Genomic DNA, 21,617 nt, shown 5'->3' with positions numbered 1-21,617 from the left:
CTTATGATTGTGAGTGGTTCACTCCATCATGCACTCTCTATTCTTGCCACCTGGCGCCCTTCTGAAAGGACCAAAACAATGGGACCACCTAATTTTGGAGCCTCCAAAACCATGAACTAAATAAATCTTTTTGTCATATTGTCAATTGCTTTAGCTGTTTCATTATCATTATGCCTTGAAAAAAAGTACCTGGCCTGCATTCATATCTCATCATCCTCAATATATTCAACACTACCTAACTGGTCTTCTTGTCTCTGTCTTGGCCCTCTAAACCTATCAATAGTCTACTAAGGTGGTACATTTAACATCTTGGCCTGTTATTCCTCTTCTTGTTGCTTGTCTCCTGGAGATCTTAGAATAAAATGTAGGCCTTTTCTAGAGTCTCCAAGACCTTCATGATGGTTTGGGTTCCCATTCTAATGTCCTTTCCTTGAGGCTCACTTGTCTTCAGTGTTCAAGAATTCTCAAGTACACCTTCACCTCAATCTTCTACAGTACAAGGAAGTCCTCCCTTTTGCTCCTCACATACCCACATGGCCATCTCATCTTTAAGTTCCACTAGGGCTGTTAGGGTTTGTGTGATCTGCTGAAGAAAGACCCCCAAAGCAATATGCAAAAACAAAGAGTGTTTTTATTCTAGCATGCTAGGGTCGCCTCTCTCCTCTAGAGGGTGACCCCGAAATAAGCACACAGGCTCAACTTATAGACAGTTAGAGGGTTTGTGACAAGCTTTAATTGATTGGTCAGAATTTACATTCAGATGCACCAAGACAGAAAAGATGTTTTCTTCAAGGCTGTCAAATACAGATAACCAAAACACCAAGAATGTAACATTTACAAAATTCCTGATTGTGTCATGGTTCTTCTTGCTATAGATAATTTATTGTGTATACATGTAATAATATAAATGCATATGTAAAAAATTAAAAAATTAAAAAAAATAATTGAGTCAGAGTGTATGAGGGGATTTGGGATTGGCTTTTTGTTTGGTTACTGAAGACTTCTTGAATCACTGAGGTTTTGGCTCTTACTCAGGAGTTGGCCTTTAATTTGATTGGATGGGGTAAGTTGTGCTCTTTACAAAGGCCATGAAGCAATAAAAACATGGTATCTGGTCATTTTGTTCTGTAAGCAGATTAGCTGCCCATGAGCTAACTATCCATGAGCTGCCCATAAGCTGAGTTTTTTTTTTTCAGGAATTGTTAGAAACTTGGCCTAGTTAGACAGAGTGAAAACCTGAAGCCTGTCATGGAGTTGGGTCTAGTCAAGCAACTGGGGTCTTTGGGGGGCTTGGGGTCCTTGGGGTCAGGTCCTTTCAAGGTTTCTCTTTTCCTCTCTACAGAGCATCATTCCTGGAGATTTTAAAATTAGTTCATTTACTTTATATCCTGACTGCAGTTTCCCCTCCCTTCTCTACTCGGAGTCGCCTCTCCCTTCCCCCCATGCACTCCTCCTCCCACATTTAACCTCATTCCTGGATTTTAAAAAACTCTCTAACCCTCTCCTTTGCCTGATTTTTTTTTTTTGCCACAGAATCTACCACACTAAAATATAAAAAGCATCAAAGGAGAACCACTGTTGTCTTCGCCTGTCTCCATGTTCTCACAACTTCTGTGTTCATATGCTGGGCGAATGAGTCCTGAGCAGTGAAAACTGAGCAGGTGTGAAGATCCAGCACTGCCTCTGACTTGGAGAAGAAAGCTGGGAGCGGGAAAGGGTAGAGTTTCCAGGGCCTTGGGGGGAGTCTCTCATTTGTGAGACTCATGGAGGAGAGAATGTGGGGGCGGGGGCAGAACTCAGAAATTTCAGAATTCTGGAAAAAAATGTTTTGAAGAAAGACTAGAATGCTTATGTATTTGGGCATGGGGTTGACCACACTTCATAATAAGAAACCCTGCTGCTTGTTTTGAAGCAATGGAGGTAGCTGAGTTTGTAAAAATGACAATTTCACTAAATTTTCAGAACACATATAGGTATGAGAGAAAGAGTAATTTATGAAGGATGAAGACTTAGTCCTTACTGTTCTGGAGGCTGGACCGTCCAGAGTTGAAGTGCCTGCATCTGAGGGAGGGGACGTCTTACTGAATCATCCTGTGTTGATGAGTGAAAAAGAGGAGGGAGGGACACGGACAAGGACATGGACACACATCGACGGACACACATGGATAGGCGCGCACACACACACACACACACACAGAGAGAGAGAGAGAGAGAGACACACACACATACACACACACACACACACACACACAGAGAGAGAGAGAGAGAGAGAGAGAGAGAGAGAGAGAGAGAGAGACAGACACACACACACACACACACACACACACAGAGAGAGAGAGAGAGAGAGAGAGAGAGACAGACACACACACACACACACACACACACACAGAGAGAGAGAGAGAGAGAGAGAGAGAGAGAGAGAGAGAGAGAGAGAGAGAAGCATTATTACAAAGCAAAAAGAAAACCCACCCTGGACACAGAACAGTTGAACCGTGTAAAAGCGTTACCTACCACAACCTGCCGCCTCATCTCTGACTCACTGACTCTACATCTGTAACGCTGGAGCACAACCACCTTTTACCTACCTTACACTTGTGGGGTAGAAGTGCTAACAGGGTAACTCTGAAAAACAGTTCTGTAGTGACTAAAAAATATACAAAGTCCACGATCCCAATCCAAGGAATGGTCCTGAGCCCAGCAAAGATGCACTTTCTGGTTAGCTAACCTCATCTGGATATTTTCTTACAGGTTTGGGCGCATCCTTAGTGACTGTAGATTCCATCAAGTGGAAATGTTAATCTTCAGAGTTGTGCATTCTTTATCGGGCTTTGGGCAAGGTGACTTTAATATTTTATACCTCAGTTTCCTCATCAGGGAAATGAGTTTCTTCTATTCATTAAGGTCGGAAACAATAAATGAAAAAACACACATTAAAAACAACAAAATAGACTACTTCCTGGTCAATCTTCAGTAATGCCAACTATCATTTAAAAATATTTAGATTTACTTACTTGATTTGTGTGTAGGAGTGTTTTACTTGCACCTGTGTATGTGCACTACATACATATAGTACCCATAGTAATCAGAAGAAAGCACCAGAGCCCTGAGACTGGAACAGTGGATGGTCGTGAGCTATCATGTGGATGCTTAGAATCAAGCTCAGGTCCTCTTCAAGAGGACCAAGTGCTCTTATCTTCTGAACCATTTATATAGCCCCAACATTGACTATTATTTAATTCATTTTTAGCAGCTTTTGCTAACTTCTGATCAGATCTTAGGTTAGGTTCTGTGTATCAACAGATCAAGCCAAGCTCGGTTGTTGTATTCAATGAGGAATGCTGGGGAACCACGTGCCTCAGTGCTGTTCTGGCTTCTTCCTATGGGGGAAAATCCTCGGGTCACCTAATGCTGGCCCCGGTAACTCATGCAGTAACGTGTGTGTGTGTGTGTGTGTGTGTGTGTGTGTGTGTGTGTGTGTGTGTGTATCTCATGTACACATGTGGACAGTTGCAAAGATGTCTGTTATAGCTACTCCTATCTCACAAGTTTATCTGACAGAGAGGCAAGGAGGGAGGGAGTGGAGCTTAGCATAGAATCTTAAAATTGTCTCCACCAGTTGTCTAGCAGATGTGTACACAGATACAAGCAGATGTATAGAGCGTGTCTGGCTCCATATTGTGGAAGCTAAAGGTGGTTTTGCCTCAGAGGGCCATGCTATTACGTTAATCAATGGATAACATCAAACGGATGCTAAGAATGCTAAGCATATTGGAAACTGTTTCTCTCTCTCACACACACACATGATTCTGACAGGCCGTGGTCAGCCCTGTTCTCACATCAACAGCGTGTGAGTGTATGACTGATGTAGACAAATATAGGCAGAGTCGCAGTTAGAGGAAAGCCCCAGAATGTGAAAGCACCAGAGGTCATAGAATACGGCATATAAATCGTGTCCTATACCAGATGCAAATCTAATGAGCAGCATGCCTCTGAGCAATTACTTTGCTCTTTATGGCTTCCTCCTCAGATGTGGAGCTTATGGCCACTTGCACGTGGCTGGGTATAAATGACGTGATCTTAGCCAAGGCCACTACTCCACTTCATCCTGTATCTGGATGTTTTCTTTTCCTTTTCTTTTTCTTTCTTTCTTTCTTTCTTTCTTTCTTTCTTTCTTTCTTTCTTTTTTGTAAGCTTTCCTGCCACTCAGATGTTACTCCTCACTTTCCCCTTCTCTGAGCATGCTCACTTACCAGACAGACCCACTCATCTCAGGAAGGAGATGAATAAAGACCAGCCAATAGCAGCTTTTGCTTACTGGCATTTGACTGCAGCTGGAAGCAGGCGGGCAGAAAAAAATAGCAAGCAGCACCCTCTTGTGTTCCAGTTCAGTGCAGTCCTGTGGTATCAGATCTTTGCCTGTTGCCTGTTGGCAGCAGCCAGTGTTAGAGCTCTCAGTTTGTGGTCGAGAATCGTTGGCACTGAGGACTAGTGGCTCTCTGTAGTCTTCTAGCAAGCAGAGCCTGCAGGTCCTTGTCTCTGCTTCCTGAGAAAGCATCTTGCTTTCTCTCCTTGTGCCTCTACTTTCTTGCTTTCTACCTTGGCAGCTTTGGAGTGTTCATTCCCCCCATCTTCATTAAAAATAAATTATTTTCACATACAATATATCCTGATTGCAGTTTCCCCTTCCCCTCCTCCTCCCAGGCCCTCCCTTCCTCTCCTCCCATCTGGATCCACTCCCTTTCTGTCTCTCATTAGAAAAGAGCAGGGTTCGAAGAGATAACAACAACAACAACAACAACAACAACAACAACAACAACAACAAAAAAACCCCACAACAAAACAAAATATAACAAGATAAAACAAAACCCATCACATCGAAGCTGAGCAAGGCCAACCAACAGAAAGAAAGAGACAAAGGCACATGAATCAGAGAGCCACTCATCCACACACTAAGGAATCCCATGGCAACGCTAAACGCAAGGCTGTAACATATAGGCAGAGGACCTGGTACAGACCACGCAGACCCTATGCTTGCTGCTTCAGGCTCTGTGAGTTCATGTGAGCTTTACTCCATTGATTTAGAGAGACTTGTTTACCTTAAGTCCACCATCCTCTCTGGCTCCCACCCTCCCACCCTCTCTTCTGCATGGTTCCCTGTACTCTGAGGGGAGGGATTTGATGGAGACAAAGTTCCAAGGACTGTCTCTCTGCATAATGCCTGGCTGCAGGTCTCTGTGTTTGTTCTCATCTGCTGCTGGGGGACGCCTCTCTGACGATGCCTGAGCAAGGCACTGATCTATGACTGTAGCAGAGCATCATCAGGAGTCATTTTATTGTCGCCTTCGTTGCTGTTGCTCTTGGTCAGCACCGTTCGAAGGAGTGTTGGAATGGATTCCATTTCACGTAGTGGGCCTTAGTCAAGTCAAGCATTGGTTGCTTCCTCCCTCAGGATTTGTGCCACCATGGCCCTAGCATATTTTGCAGGCGGGCCAGATTGTAAATCAAAGATTTCATGGCTGCGTTGGTGTTTACATTTCTCTTTTGGTAGCCTGCAGAGTACCATCCATACCAAAGACACCAGAACACAGGAGTTGTATGCGTGTTGTCTTCAGCTATGGGGCCTTGGTGTCAGTTTATGAAGAGCAACCTTATTGCCTTGGCAATAGCCTAGGTTGTTTAGGGATTTCCATGAAGCCCTTTGGCCAGCAACTTAAATTGCATGTAACCCAATCCAAGCACTGAGGCTTCTTTGGTGACAAGAGGTGGCCAGATGGGCCACTAGGATCATTTTCATGTAGTTTAAGGAGTTTTCACCACACTAAGTTTCCATTCCACCGCTCAAATATCCCCCAACTCCAGTTCATTCTCCCCGTCAACCCTGTCTCTTCCCCCCTCCCCACCTGATCCTTCTATTCCCATCCCCACCTCCCCACGTCTACCCATAAAACCTATTCTATTTCCCCCTCCATGGAGTTCCACGTGCTCCACACAATCCCTTCCTCTGTATATAACCTCTTCGGGTATATAGATTGTTGGTTGCTTATCATTTATTTAATAAATAATCTCTCTGTCTCTCTGTCTCTCTGTCTCTGTCTCCCTCCTCCTCCCTCCTTCCCTCTCTCTCTCTCTCTCTCTCTCTCTCTCTCTCTCAGTGTGTGTGTGTGTGTGTGTGTGTGTGTGTGTGTGTGTGTGTGTGTGTGTGTGAACACATACCACACTTATCTTTTTGGGTCTAGGCCACCTCACTCAGCATGATTTTTTTTCTAGTTCCATCCATTTACCTGCCAATTTCATGATGCCATATTTTTAAATAGCTGAGTAATCCCTTGTGTAAATGTGCCACATTTTCTTTATCCATTGTTCTATTGAGGGACATCTAGGTTGTTTCCAGTATCTGGTTGTTCTATCATGAATAGAGTAGCAAAGAAGATGGTTGAGCAAGTATCCTCGTCATAAGATGAAGCATCCTTTGGGTATATGCCCAAGTATAGACTATCTGGATCTTGAGGTATATTGATTCTCAACTTTCCAAGGAACTATTTGATTTCCAAATTTGCAGTTGATGTACAAATTTTTACTCCCATCAGCAATGAGCTGGTTTTCCTTTTGTTTCACACATTTGCCAGCATGACCATTACTTGTGTTACTTGTGTTATTAATCTTAGTCATTCTGACAGGTGTGAGATGGAATTTCACAGTGCTCTTGATTTGCATTTCCCTGATGGCTAAGGACGTTGAAAATTTCTTTAAGTGTTTCTCAGCCATTTGAGCTTCCTATACTGAAAATTCTACATTTAGATCTACACCTCTTTTAAAAAATTGAGTATTTGATATCCAGCTTCTTGAATTCTTCATATATTTTGGGTATTAGTTGTCTATTAGAAATGGAGTTAATAAACATTTTTCCATTTTGTAGGCTGCCACTTTGTCTGACTGATGGTGTCCTTTGTCTTACAGAAGCTTCTCAACTTCAGGAGGTCCCATGTATTCCTTGTTGATATTAGTGCCTGCACTATTGATGCTCTGTTCAGAAAGTCTTTTCCTGTGCCAATGCATTCAAGGTTATTCCCCACTTTCTCTTCTGTTAGGTTCAATGTGTTTGGTTTTATGTTGCAGTCTTTGATCCAGCTGACTTGAGTTTGTGCAGAGTGATAAATATGGATCTATTTGTGTTCTTCTACATACTGATATCCAGCTGTACCAGAACCATTTGTTGAAGATGCTGTATTTTTTCCACTGTATATTTCTGAAATATATGTGTACACACACACACACACACACACACACACACACACACACACACACACACCAGGTGTTTATAGGTTGTGGATTTATTTCTGAGTCTTCAATTCTATTCTCTTGATCAATGTTCCTATTTTTGTGCCAACACCATGCCATTTTTTTCCTTTTTTTCTCCTTTATTAATTTATTCTTGTTACATCTCAATGGTTATCCCATCCCTTGTATCCTCCCATTCTTCCCTCCCTCCCATTTTCCCCTTATTCCCTTCCCCTATGACTGTTCCTGAGGGGGATTACCTCCTCTTGTATATGTTCATAGGGTATCAAGTCTCTTCTTGGTGACTTGCTGTCATTCTTCTGAGTGCCACCAGGTCTCCCCCTCCAGGGGACACACCATGCCATTTTTATTACTGTATCTTTGTAGTACAACTTGAAATTAAGAATTGTGAGATCTCCGGCAGCTCTTTTATTGTTCAGGATTGTTTTAGCTATTTCCTATACAGCAAAAGTTGAGTAGCTGTTGATCAGAGAGTGTAACTGCTCTAGTCTCAATATCTTGCTTATTTACAAAACAGACATGAGAAAGAATGCTTACAATATAAACTTAAAGAACTTATCATTAAGTGGCAATGATTTCAGTAGACTTCAATAATGCTTTATAGATGCTTAATATATGTCCAGTGCCCAGAGAGGCGTAGATCTCCTTGATCTGTCTCAAAGCAATTTGGTTTTATCACATATATAATAATAAATTACCACCAACACAGATAACCACAAAGTCATTCTCTAGCTAGCCTCATTATTATGAATTTCCCATCTCTGATGACTGTGTTCTTCTTCTGTAGGCTTTGAACTTTTTCAAACCTACTTTATTTGGGGTTCTTTAATGTTTATATCCCCCTTCCAACCCACCTCTCCTAGATAGGAAAGAAAAGAGGTTAATAGGAACAGGACAAATAGACCTTTTTAGATCAATTTCCTTGGAGCAATTCCACTGGCATAGTTGGCAGGATTCCAACAGACCTGTTAAATAGCAAACCAGCAATTCAGCAAAGGTGAGTGCAACCACAGCCACTGGAACCTGGAGCAGCTGCTGGAACTGGAGCAGCAGGTGGGACCTGGAACCTCAAAGCATTTCCTGGAGCAGTTCTCTCTAGGTACATCTTGAAGATCAAAAAGCCCCGCCGTGTGTGTGTGTGTGTGTGTGTGTGTGTGTGTGTATGTATGTATGTATGTGTGTGTATCTATATCCATATCCATATCTATATCTATATATCCTTTCAGAGTTCATACTAGGATGTTTGTCAATTGGCAAAGTCCATGCCCCGACAAGAGTCAGTTCCTTTTCCAGTGGACAAACATCACCTTTTCTCTCACAAGTCTATCTTCAGCAGAAAAACACTGTACACCCTTACACAAGTCTGTGTCACATCCCACACTTGGGATCAAACCAAAACATATTTATATCCACTACAATCTTCATTCTCTGACATCTGAAAATGGAGAAGTCAATGTCTCACTTTCTATATTCTATCATCCTGCAGCAACAATCTGTGAAAGCTAGTAAACTGTAAGATTATGGGACAGCCCTCCAAATTCCCTTCTTTCTGACATTACCTTACAAGTTGAGCAACTTCCTCAAACTATGGTCAAGTTACGTAATTAAGTATAAGCTCTCACATGACTTACAGAAAACGAATCCTGTGGTTAGGCTTAGAAGGGTTAGTTTATAACCAGAGGGTGGTTATAAAGTAATGACTAAAGCTACTGAAGGGAAGAGACACTGGAGCTGAGTCCAGGAGGATTCCAGATACACACATTCTAATTGTTCTTTGCCTATGGACTCACCAAGAGTTTTAACTTTTCTCATTGGCATGTGATGGTACACTTTGAGTATTGTCCATTAGGAAAGCACATCAAAGTCTAGAGTTGTTGTTGGGATGCTCTCATATGGGCATGATTAGATGCTTATGGTTGGTCTCAATTTTCTATGTGCTCTAAAGCCCCCACACCAAATCATTTTACTGGCTAACTGGTACAATTCTCTGCCAAACACACAGAGATCTTTCAGGCATGCTATTTCAAGGACTCTTATATCATCTCTCATAATCCAGGGACAACGGTTAGTTTGCTCTTTGGATGAATTTATAGGGTTACCTTTCTCTTTTTTTTCTCTCTTCTTCTCTCCTCTCCTACTTTTTCTCCTCTTCCTGCTTCTCCTCCTCTTCCTTGTTCTATTTCCCCCACTTTTTCTCCCTTCCCCCTCTCCTCTCTGACTCTACCATTGGGCTACATTCCCAGGCCCAAGGTAATATTCTTTACTACACAGACTCTTTAAAAGCATTTGTTAAATATCCGTGCCTCAAAAGTTAAACATATTGAATGAAAGGGCAGAAAAATACCTGTTCTAGCCATTTGGCTTTTTAAAGCAGAATGCAATGGATGGAATCGTTTATATATAATAGAAATTTATTTACCACAGTTTGGGGAGTGGAGGTACAAGAGCAAGATGTTGGTAGATTCAGGGTCTGGTGAGGCCAACTTCTGTGTTCATAGATAAAGCCTTGTCACCGAACCTCATGGTGGAAAAAGGTCAGAGCTTTTCTAGGCCTCATTTATGAGGGCATTAATCTTCTTCATGAGACCTTTACTCTCATTATTTAATCAATTCTTGATGTTCCACTCCCTGAGACCATCACCTATGGGGGTTAGGATTTCTTCAGATGAATGGAGGAGGTAGAATCACTCAGTCTAGAGTGTGAGGTTTAGTTTTGGTTTAGAGTGAAAGCATAGGAGATTTGGATCCAGTCCCTAACTGTTTTCCCCTACTGCCATGGGAGGGATTGAAAGCAAATGGCGAAACCCTGGCCAAGAGCCGGTGACCTGGAAGGAAGCCATTCTTGGGTCACATGGCTTGTGATTCAGTTAGGGTTTCTACTGCTGTGATGGGAAACCATGACCAAAGCAACTTGGGGAGGGAAGGGTTTATTTGGCTCACATTTCTACATCATTAGTTCATCAGTGAAGGAAGTCAGGACAGGAACTCAGCAGGGCAGTAACCCGGAGGCAGGAACTGATGCAGAGGCTGATGATGCTGCTTACTGGATTGTTTCTCATACCTTGCTTGACCTGCTTCCTTCTAGAACCCTGGGCTGGCACCACCAACAATGGGCTGGGCCCTCCTCCATCAATCATTAATTAGAAAATGCCCTACAGCCAGATCTTACGAGGAGGCATTTTCTCAGTTAAGGTTCACCCTTCCTTTCAGATGACTCTAGCTTGTGCCAAGTTGACATAAAACCAACCAGAACAGCTTGTTAGACACACAGTGGTGTAGATCTGGGGAAAGTGAGAGGAGTGTAAAGATTGCCTCCAGATTCATTCAGAGACCCAGGAGTACCACCAGCAAGGTGGTACTTTTATTTGCTGCCTCAAAAAAGTCAGAACAGAGCTTAGAAGACAGCTCAGCAGTTCCAATGGCAGCCTGGGAAGCCCGAAGAGCCTTGTTTAGAAACTTGTTCTTCCAACTACCCCCTTCCTTTCCTTGATTTCCAGCACTGCCCTATCAGCTCTTCTACAGACTGTAGCTCTCACCAGTCTTTTAAGACACATCCAATTTTATTAAGTTCATGTTGTTTGAGCAATCATGGTGTCTGAAGTCAGACAGGAGCAGATCTTCAATAGCAAGACTGGATAACTGAAAAAAAAAGTTCTCCCTCTATGAAACAGCAAAAATAATTCTCAACAAAACAAAACAAAACAACCCCAGTGATTTAAAGGCCAGATTGGCCTTGAACTTCTGACCTCCAGCCTCACCTTTCCATCACTAAGATTACAAGTCTCTGTTATCACATCTGAAATCCTAGTGATGTCATTGCTCTAACATGGAAACCTATGTGACAGTCCTCTACTGAGAGTGATTTTGCCTTACAAGGGACATCTGATGATTTCTGGAGACATTTTGGGTTATTACAACTGGGCCCCAGAGTGTGTCAGTGGCATGTAATGGGTAGTAGATGCAAGGGATAGCTCTAACATACTGATGAAAAAAAAAATCAAAATTTTATCAAGCATAATTATAGAAGTAGCTATGAACCCAAAGTACACATATGCACGTGAACAAAAAAGAACTGTAGCCACAACAAGCATTTAGAAGTTGCTATGGGCGGACTGGAGAGCTGGCTCAGAGGTTAAGAGCACTGGCTGCTCTTTCAGTTATCCTGAGTTCAATTTCCAACAACCATGGTGGCTCATAACCATCTATAATGAGATCTGGTGCCCTCTTCTGGCTTGCACGCATACATGCAGGCAGAACACTTTACACATAATATATAAATCTTTAAAAATGTTTATTGTGAAAAAAATAAAATAACAATAAAGGCTAAAACTTTATTCAAGATTTATAGCACAATCCTGAGCTAGAAACTAGCACCCAGTTTTATGCAAATCCATTAGTGCTTTCAGTGCATACATAACCATATTAAACATAACGTTTTCTATACTCATAGATTTTAACAAAAAGAAGAGTGTCATATGTCAAAAGTCTATCAACTTTTCCCCAATAACTCATGAGAGAAATTCCTCTGGAAGGACCCTAAAAGTCCTTGTCTGTCCAAAAATTTGTTTATCTAGCCTCCCTCTGCTTGGTATTTGTAGGTCATTTTCAACTTCACTATAAACTACACCAAATGAGGCAGATGGGTCTCTGTGAGTTCAAGAACATCCTAGTCTACACAGTGAGTTCCAGAACAGCCAGAGCTATATAGACAGACCCTGTTTCAACAAACAAACAAACAAACAAGCATAAACATGAATATTGTATGTGAGGTTGTCCTTGTGCAATTGTGCAGCATATTTCTCTATGTATGTGTGTGTATTTCTGTGTCTATATGTATGTGTATTGCATGTATGTGTGTACATATGGAGGCTATATATTGATGTTGTGTGGCTTCCTTGATCACTCTCCTCTTCTTCCATTGAACCTGAAGCTTGGCAATTCAACTAGGCTAGTGGACTAGTTGGGTAGCTCATATCAATGCGTTCCGGGGGCTCAGCTGTCCCGGCTGCTCTCAAAAAAAGGCTGGGATTTTAGACCTGCATCGCCACTGCACTGTAGGCTCTGAGGGTCCAAACTCAGGTCTTCATGTTTATACGGCAGGCATTTTGCCATCTGAGCTGCTTTCTAGGTCTGTTATTTTGTTTGTATGTAGCTTATTGCAAGTAGAATGCATTACCAAAGGTAATGAATGTATAATGAAAACTTCAGATAACATTATATTTCCTTCCAAATGACATGAATGTATACTTTTATCAGATGTGTGTGTGTGTGTGTGTGTGTGTGTGTGTGTGTGTGTGTGTGTGCCTCACTATTTCTACCACCATTGGTAATCTGTTAATCCATTTATTTTTTCCCAACTTGAAGGGAACTATATTTAATTTTCATTTCTCAAATTTTCAATATAAGTTAGTACTTTTCATATGTTTCTGAGCTATTTTCTTATTCTTATTTGTGCAACTTTCCCTGGGGGATGTGAAGTTAACATCTGCTTCTGAAGGGACAGCACCAATAGCCCAAAGAATGACTCACACACGAATTATCAGGGTTGAGTTAGAGAACAGTAGACAACCAAACAGCTGCATTTTCCTCAAGCCTCAACTCCTCTAGCTATTAACCTCTCATTTTATATGATTCTAAGTTGAAGCAGGATTGATGCACGTCTCTGCTCACAGTACTACTCAGTCTTAAAGCAACAGAGGTGACTCCAAGTTAGGATAACATATTACACAGATAGAACCAGGCTCTGGGTAAGCTGTACATATGTGTGCTCTCCATTCTTCCCTAGTCAAAATCCTTGATGGTTTTGGGAAGCATAGTGCAACTGTGAGAAGGATGGCTTGATTAACTGAAGCCTGGTCCATGGAGACTCTGAATGGTGGCTTGCTGCAAAGTGGACTTACTCTGGATAGGATTCAGGACACTAGTTTCACTATACTACTCTATGAATTGACTGTTTAGATACATCCCAATGCACAGAGCTCCATAAGCTCATCACATCTCATTTCTGTATTTGGCAACAACATCTCAGTTCTTCATATACACCTGTCTGGTCTCTACTATCTATCTATCTATCTGTCTGTCTATATATCTATCTACTATGTATGTATGTATCTATCTATCTATGTATCTATCTATCTATAGATCGACCAATCTTTCTATCATCTATCATTTTTCTAACGCACACGCATATGTACATCTTTATATATATCCCTGCTAAGCTTGAAACTCTCTGTATAGACCAGGCTTGCCTCCAAGTGCTAGGGTCAAAGGTACATAAGTACTACCATGCTAGACTGTGCTCTTCTCTTCTCTTCTCTTCTCTTCTCTTCTCTTCTCTTCTCTTCTCTCCTCTCCTCTCCTCTCCTCTTCTCTTCCATTCTCTTCTCTCCTCTTCTCTTTGAGTTTCAGCTTCAGCTTCCATCATGTCTTTGTCCTTGGCGTCCTCATGCAGCACAGCACAGCACAGCACAGCTAGCCCTTGGTGTCCCAGGATCTGAGATCCAGTCACAACTAGCTTCTCAGATCCATATCTATCTTTGAAGTAGTCACGTACTTAGTTCAGAATGGAAGTCCTGTGTGGTTTGGAGATTTGAGATGCATGTCCTTCTTGTTTCCTCGGACAGAGGTTCAACGACAAAGCCTTTCCCATGAGAATGTCCTCTCTCCACTGCATCAGTGAGAAGTTGGGGAATGGGGGCTTTCTCTAGTGTCTGCTTGCTCTGTGGGCCATACATCTTCCGTCTTAAGTTTTCTTTTTTCACAGCAATACATGGTATGTCCATGAAGCACCCAAGGCATTGCTCGTAGTCCCATTTGGAAGGACTCTCTCCATTCCTTACTGTCTGTGTCAGGGCCCACTTTTCCTTCCATAACTAGAGTTCGGTATGTCTGAATTTCCCTTTGTCTTTGTCTACTATTTACAGTTGTTCTTTCTCTCAGGTCTTCAGATCCTCTAGTCTTCTACCAATTTCCTTCAAAATGTTCTAGCTTTCTTCCTACTTTGCAAATCACTACCAACTTCATTTACATGTCTCTTTCCTTGTCACCCTTAGAACGGTGGTATTTTAGGGGGGATTTCCTCCTTAACCACCCTCACTTCATATGTTCTTTCCAAGCGAAACCCTTACCCGTACATACATATGACATGACCATAATTTGTTCACATATTTGCTATGTAATTCAGATCTCTCCTCTCTCTTCGCCCCCCCATATATGCATACCTGTATCTTAAACTTTCTTAAATTAGCAGATTCAAGAACTGTACTTACTGTGTTTCAGGTCCCAATTTATCTCTTATGCTGCTCATTGTTTTGATCATTCAAGGCAGAAACCAGATACCTTTTCCCACCCTTCTCCCCATACACAACCAAGTATCAAGCTATGCCCATGTGACCCATTCGATTCCTAACCACCCATGATTTTGTTAATATCTTTATTATAACTAGGGTGAACCTATCCCATAGCCTTATAATGTCTCCTTGATTCTATTTTTATTCCTCCCTTTATCACCATTCATCTTTTTACAATCTGCCAATGATGTTCCCTCACAAACCTCCAAGACCAAATCAAAACTCTTACTAATTTACAAAAACAAACAAACAAACAAACAAACAAACCAACCAACCTTAACCACCCAGTCCCTCTTTCCTAAGCTAGTGTCTGCTTCAGCCACTCTAAAATGCCTTCATTTTCCCAACTTTTGAAAAGACTTAACTTCTCAGATGTTAACTTCTCTTGTTGCTGTGACCAACTGCCTGACAAGAAGCACCATGAAGAAGGTGAGCTTACAGTGGGGAGGGATGCAGTCTATGGTGGTTTGAATCAGAATGTCCCCCATAGGCTCCTAGATGTGATCCTTGGTTACTAGGGATTGGCATTATTTGGAAGGATTGGGAGGTGCAGCCTTGCTGGAGGAAGTGTGTCACTGGAGGAAGTGTGCCACTGGAGGAAGTGTGTCATTGGAAGTGGGCTTTGAGGTGTTTCAAAAGCCCAAGCCAAGCCCAGGATCTTTCTTTTCCTGATCCCTTTGGATCCAGATGTAGAACTCTCAGCAATTATGTTTGCCTGAGAGCTGCCATACTCCCTGCCATGAGGATAGTGGACTAAACCTCTGAAACTATAAGCCAGGCCCCTAATTAGATGCTTTCTTTTGTAAGAGTTGCCATAGATATGGTATCCCTTCACAGCAATAAAACACTAACGAAGAAGACAGAAGTTGGTACCAGGGAGCAGGGCGGTGCTGAAAGAAGCCTGGCCATGCTGCTTGTCTGGTTGGAATGTGGACTTTGGGCTAGGAAAGCAGTTGAGTGCTTTAAGCTTAATGGGCCACATTAGTAGTTGTGTGGAAGACAGTGATGTCAAGAGCAATGTGGGTTATGATGGCCTGGGTCAAGTGAGTTCAGAGAAGAATATTAGCAAGTGGCCTAGAGACCATTCTTGATATTTTTGTGAAAGCGTGTGACTGCTTTCTGTCATTATAAAAAAAAAAAGTCTACCTGAAGCTAAATTGAAGAGTTTTGTCTTAATGGCAGTGTGTCTTAGTTGGGGTTTCCATTGCTGTGAAGAGATACCGTGACTAAGGCAGACATTTAATTGGGACTGGCTTACAGTTTCAGAGGTTTAGTCCATTATTATAATGGTGGGAAGCATGGCAGTGCGCAGGCAGACATGGTGTGGGGGTGGGGGTCGGGGGAAGCAGAGTTCTACATCTTAATCCGCAGACAGCAAGGAGACTATGTATGTTTCATACTGGGCATAGCTTGATCAATTAAGACCTCCAAGGTCCACCTTCACAGTGACACACTTTCTCTCTCACGGCCATACTTCCTCCAATAAGGTCACACCTCCTAATAGTGCCACTCCCTGTGGCCCAAGAATTCAGAACATGAATCTATGGGGGCCAAACCTATTCAAACCACCACACATTGGCAGAGAAAATTTCAAGAAAGCCTCATATTGACTCTGCCATGTGGTTATTAGTGGCCACTTTTCTGCAGATTTATAATAAAAAGGAGCAATCTGGAGAATAAGAAATACAAAATGTACAGTTTAAAGAAAAACAGAACACCAAGAAGTGTATGTAGAGCTAAGTCCAGTGTTCAAAATGATAAGAAGCTTAAGGAAAAACCTGATGCTAGATGGAATAAAGGGAGTAGTGACCATGGGGAAAGACCTCATCCAGCTAAGCTTCCAGTTTATCAAAAGCAATTAAAGAAGAGCTTAATCAGCACAAAGATCGACAATCGAAAGCTGATACAGATATAATTGAATGAGGGAGGCGTGTTCCAGCCCCAGTAAGCAGCAGAACTTGCCAGCTTTGGCCCGTGTAGTTCTGGCTTTAGAGTCAAAGATACAAAAAAGGGGGCTGTGGAACCTCCCTCCATGGCCAAGGAAAGCTTGTGAGGTGAGGCATGAGTCAGGGGTTTCCCTGAGTGGGTGAAGCTGTAAAGGTGAAGTGTGGATTGTGTTGGAAACCCCTAGATGTTGGAAATGCCAGAGTTCTGCGGAAATGCCGAGGGAAGCTGCAGACCAGGTGTGGAACCAACCCAAGAGAGAGAAGTGTGCTGCAGTCAACACAGCTGGGAAGAAGTAGGGATGGGAAGAGCACTTTGACATCAGACATGGAGATGCAGAATTTGGAGTTTGCCCTGCTGGTTTTTGGTCTTGCCTTGGTCCAGTGCTTTCTCAATTTTCTCCTTTTCTTCCCCTTTGGAATTGTAATATATTTTTTGCCGTTGTATATAGAAAGTATATGATCTACTTTTTTTTTTTATTTTACAGGGAGCCACAGTTAAGAGGTTGCCATGGGTCTCTGAGGAGACTTTGAACTTCTAAGCAGTGTTGTGACTGTGATCAACTATGAGGACTTTTGAAGTTGGACCAAATGCATTTTTACATTATAATATGGCTACAAGCCTAAAGAGGGCCAGGGAGTGGAATGTGGTGGTTGGTATAAGGACGGTCCTCATAGGCTCATAGATTTAATGCTTGGTCACCAGGGAGTGGCGCTGTTTGAAGGATTAGGAGGTGTGGCCTTATTGGAGGAGGTGTGTCCCTTTCTTAGTAATCTTCTCTGGAAATGTCCTCAGAGATACCCTCAGAAGTGTCTCTTGGACAATTGAAAATCCAGCCAAGTTGACAATGAAGATTAACCTTCACACTGTAGCATGCTTCCCCATGTTCTTCAGTGAAGCTGCACAGGCTCGCTTGTCTTCATCCCCAGATGTAGAAGAAGACAGTTTCAATAGGGTGAGGGAGGGAGGGAAGAGAGAGAAGAGGGAAGGAGAGCCTTGATTTTGCTTTCACTAAAATGGCTCTCACCTGGTCAAAGTCACTCATGAGTATACAATTGCTAAATGCCATAGACACAGTGTTTGCTAATCCACATACAGTTATGACTTTTTTTGAGACATGGTCTTACATGTTCCAAGCTGGCCTAGAACTCTCTGCATAGGTGATATTGACCTTGAACTCCTTATTCTCCTGCCTCTATCTCTTTAGGGATGGCACCACTTGGTATTTTTGAGATGTGAATTTCTATTAGCATCCTTTCTGTCTCCCTGATTATTCTCATTTTCTTCTTCAAGATCCCTTTGTTCTGATATCTAGTTAAAAATTAGATTTACCCCCAAACTATCATTTCTGGCACCCGTATTTTAGTCTCTCAGTGGGACTCTCTTATATGCATAAACCTCAGAAAATATTGTGTTATACTGCCCCCTACTGAAGTAGCGAGGGGCCAGCCGGCTTCCAGACTCTGAGGAGTTGACAATAACTTGTTATATTTCTATTTGTTGAGCCCTGAAATCCTTCAACCGGACATCAGGTGGCAGTCTTTTGGAAAACTCCAGAAAGGAGGAATATTGTTTTTTCCTTCTTGTCTTCAACTTTGGCTTTTTTTTTTCTCTTACTCTTTGGTGTCTGGACTTGGAGGGGACAGGGTCTCTTGTGCAAGTGTACTCACCTGTTTTTCTTATCAGTCTGTTGGGAGGTAGACTCTGCCTTTGCTTGCTCTCTCTGCTCTAGGGGAATTTCACTGGAGTGAGCTGGCGTTCTCTCACCCACCATGTTGTGTCAGCCCTGGGTGTCATAGCTCTACTCCAATTATCATGAGATCTGTCTTCTTACATCTTCAAGTCAATACCAAAGACTTATTTGGTGGTATAAATGTTCCCTAGCTGAACCTTAGAGGTTTTTACATTTATTTGTTTTATTGTGTGTTCATGTATGTGTGCGCATATGTGTGCATACATGCATGCATGCATGTGCAGGCCAAAGGAGGGCGTTAGATGTTCTCCTTAGTGTTGGGATCCTTTGGATTTTTGAGATGTCAATACCTTTTAGCACCTTGTTTATCTAGTTGATTACTTTCATCTTTTTTTTTCCTTTTTAACAAGATCCCTTTGTTTTGATCTCTAGTTAAAAAGTAGGCTTCTCCCTGGATCTTAAGGTGGGAAGATTGTTGGGATGCATTGTGTGCAGGTGTGTCCCTGTATATTCAGTAGTTAATTCTGTACTCACAGAGAGCTAAATACTGCCAGGATTCTAGTATTGTCATTTCTTTGACCAGGTTTTCTATTTTTTATTTTATTTTATTTTATTTTATTTTATGTACATTGGTGTTTTGCCTGCATGTATGTTTGTGTGAGGCTGTCCAATCTTGGAGTTACAGACAGCTGTGATCTGCCATGTGGGTGCTGGAAATTGAACTCGGATCTTTGGAAGAGCAGTCAATGCTTTTAAGCACTGAGCCATCTCTCCAGCCTGTGGCTTTCTATTTTGCAAGTGCTTGTTCTTTTATCTGCCCTGGAACACAAACTCCTCTATTCCTGAAGGCAGTCTAAGGGTGTGTCAGAGATCGTCTCATCTGATTGACTGTAATAAAGAGCTGACTGCCAATATCTGGTCAGGAAGTAGAGGGAGAATCTTCCAGGCAAAGAAACAGTCACTGGGTGAAGACTAGAGGGCAGGAGATTCACCAGTAGACAAGGAGGTGGATGGACGATTCAGGGTAGAGCAGGGAGGTGGACCTGGGCATATAGCATGATGTTACATCAGGATTAGTCAGGATAGAGTAGTTGGCAACTCAAGCTTTAAAATATGAATAAGCCTCCATGTCACTATTCATATTGATGTTGGGTCTGAGGTAATCCCACTACACAGACCTTTAATCGGGGCCACAGCGTCTGCTGGAAGCCTATATAAGGACATGGAAGAAGCAAGATTTTGCTCTTTTCCTAGTTGCTTTCATCTTCTGTGGGAAGCCATGCCAAATTCTGCCATGTTAGAAATCCCGTGCTTAGGCTGCATACTGTGACCTTCCACTGCTGATCTCTGCCAGAGGTGGCCTTTGTGTTCCAGGCCATCCTTGGACTATTTACCTTTTAAAGAAGTAGAGAAGTCCTTACTGAGAAACACCTGGAGGGTTAAGGAAGTTCTTACAGAGAGCTATTCAGGCTATTGTGTTCTTCTTGCCTTGGGAGCTAGGGAGAGAGGGATCAGACTAGATCCTATTGACCTTACTATATAAAGTCTTACTCATCTGCATTAAACAGGAATCTTTTTTTTTGTTATTTATTTATTTTTTTATTAATTTATTCTTGTTACATCTCAATGGTTATCTCATCCCTTGTATCCTCCCATTCTTCCCTCCCTCCCATTTTCCCCTTATTCCCCTCCCTATGACTGTCCCTGAGGGGGATTACCTCTCCCTGTATATGCTCATAGGGTATCAAGTCTCTTCTTGGTAACCTGCTGTCCTTACTCTGAGTGCCACCAGGTCTCCCTCTCCAGGGGACATGGTCAAAGGTCAGGCACCAGAGTACGTGAGAAAGTCATATCCCACTCTCCACTCAATTGTGGAGACTGTTCTGACCATTGGCTAGATCTGGGTAGGGGTTTAAAGTTTTACGGCCTGTATTGTCCTTGGCTGGTGCCTTAGTTTGGGCAGGACCCCGGGGCCCAAATCTGCCTACCATAATGTTCAACTTGTAGGTTTCTAGGACCCTCTGGATCCTTCTACTTTGCTATTCTCCCATGCTTCTCTCATCCAGAGTCTCAATGGGATGTCCTCCCCTCTGTCCCAGTTTCCTGGTAAGTGAAGGCTTTCATGGGACATGCCCCTTGGGCTAGTATGCAGATATAAGTGAGTATATACCATTTGAGTCTTTCTGCTTCTGGCTTAACTCGCTCATTATGATCATTTCTAGCTCAATCCATTTGTCCACAAATTTCGGGAATTCCTTGTTTTTAATAGCTGAATAGTATTCCATAGTGTATATGTACCATAGTTTCTTTATCCATTCTTCTATTGAGGGACACTTAGGCTGTTTCCATGTTCTGGCTATTATGAATAAGGCTGCTATGAACATGGTTGAGCAAATTTTCTTGTTGTGTGCTGGAGCATTTTCTGGATATATTCCAAGGAGTGGAATAGCTGGGTCTTGAGGAAGCCCTATTCCCAGTTTTCTGAGATAGCACCAGATAGATTTCCAAAGTGGCTGTACTAGTTTGCATTCCCACCAGCAATGAAGGAGTGTTCCTCTGTCCCCACATCCTTGCCAGCATGTGGTGTCGCTTGAATTTTTGATCTTAGCCATTCTGATGGGTGTAAGATGGAATCTCAGAGTTGTTTTGATTTGTATTTCCCTGATGACTAAGGAGGTTGAGCATTTCTTTAAATTTAAACAGGAATCTTGATCAGAAATTTCCTGACTTGATTCGTTATTTCTCGCGTCTCTGTATCCTACTTTCAATCCCCACTCCCTTTTTCAGGTGAGCCCTGATTTGATTTTTCCAGCGGGCTGGGACCCGACAATCCTCATTACACACACCTTTAATTGGGGCCAGGCCTTCTCTGGGAAGCCTATTTAAGGACAGGAGGAAGATATTGATCTTTTCCTGGTTGCTGCCCTCCTCACTAACAAGTCTTCTCCTTCACCAGGGCGGTAGCACTGACTTCTTCGGGATTCCAGTGTTTGCTGCAAACCAGCTGAGACACTGAGCCTTTTAGACTGAGAAACTTCTGGATTCTTGGACTTTCTGTTCACAGCCAGCCATTGTTGGATTAACTTGACTGCAGCCTGTAAGTCACTCTAATAAATTTCATATATTAATATATATTCTTATATAATCATACACACATATACACACATACATATGTACATATATGTATATACATATATGTACACACACATTTATGCTCTATCCTGACTAATCCTGGCTTTATGTCTTGCCATGTGGCGAGGTCCTACTCTACCCTGTATCATCCTTCCACCTCTGTATCTACTGGGGAATCTCCTGCCTTCCATTCTTCCCCC

At 42.3% G+C, this 21,617-nt stretch overlaps 1 long non-coding RNA gene across 1 annotated transcript in view; it reads left to right on the top strand.

Moving 5' to 3' along the window:
• LOC311597996 overlaps positions 1–21,376 on the top strand; it is a 30,160-nt gene extending 8,784 nt beyond the window's left edge. Inside the window, exons 3-4 of the long non-coding RNA XR_014779426.1 lie at positions 16,780–16,887; positions 21,242–21,376. This is a non-coding gene — a long non-coding RNA (uncharacterized lncRNA). The remainder of the gene's footprint in view (positions 1–16,779; positions 16,888–21,241) is intronic.
• Positions 21,377–21,617: the final 241 nt, after the last annotated feature.

This window comes from Acomys minous (assembly GCF_964271855.1).
Source record: "Acomys minous genome assembly, chromosome: 1".
NCBI lineage: Eukaryota > Metazoa > Chordata > Mammalia > Rodentia > Muridae > Acomys > Acomys minous.
Note: the sequence above shows the minus strand (reverse complement) of the source record. Positions and strands in the feature narration are given on the sequence as shown.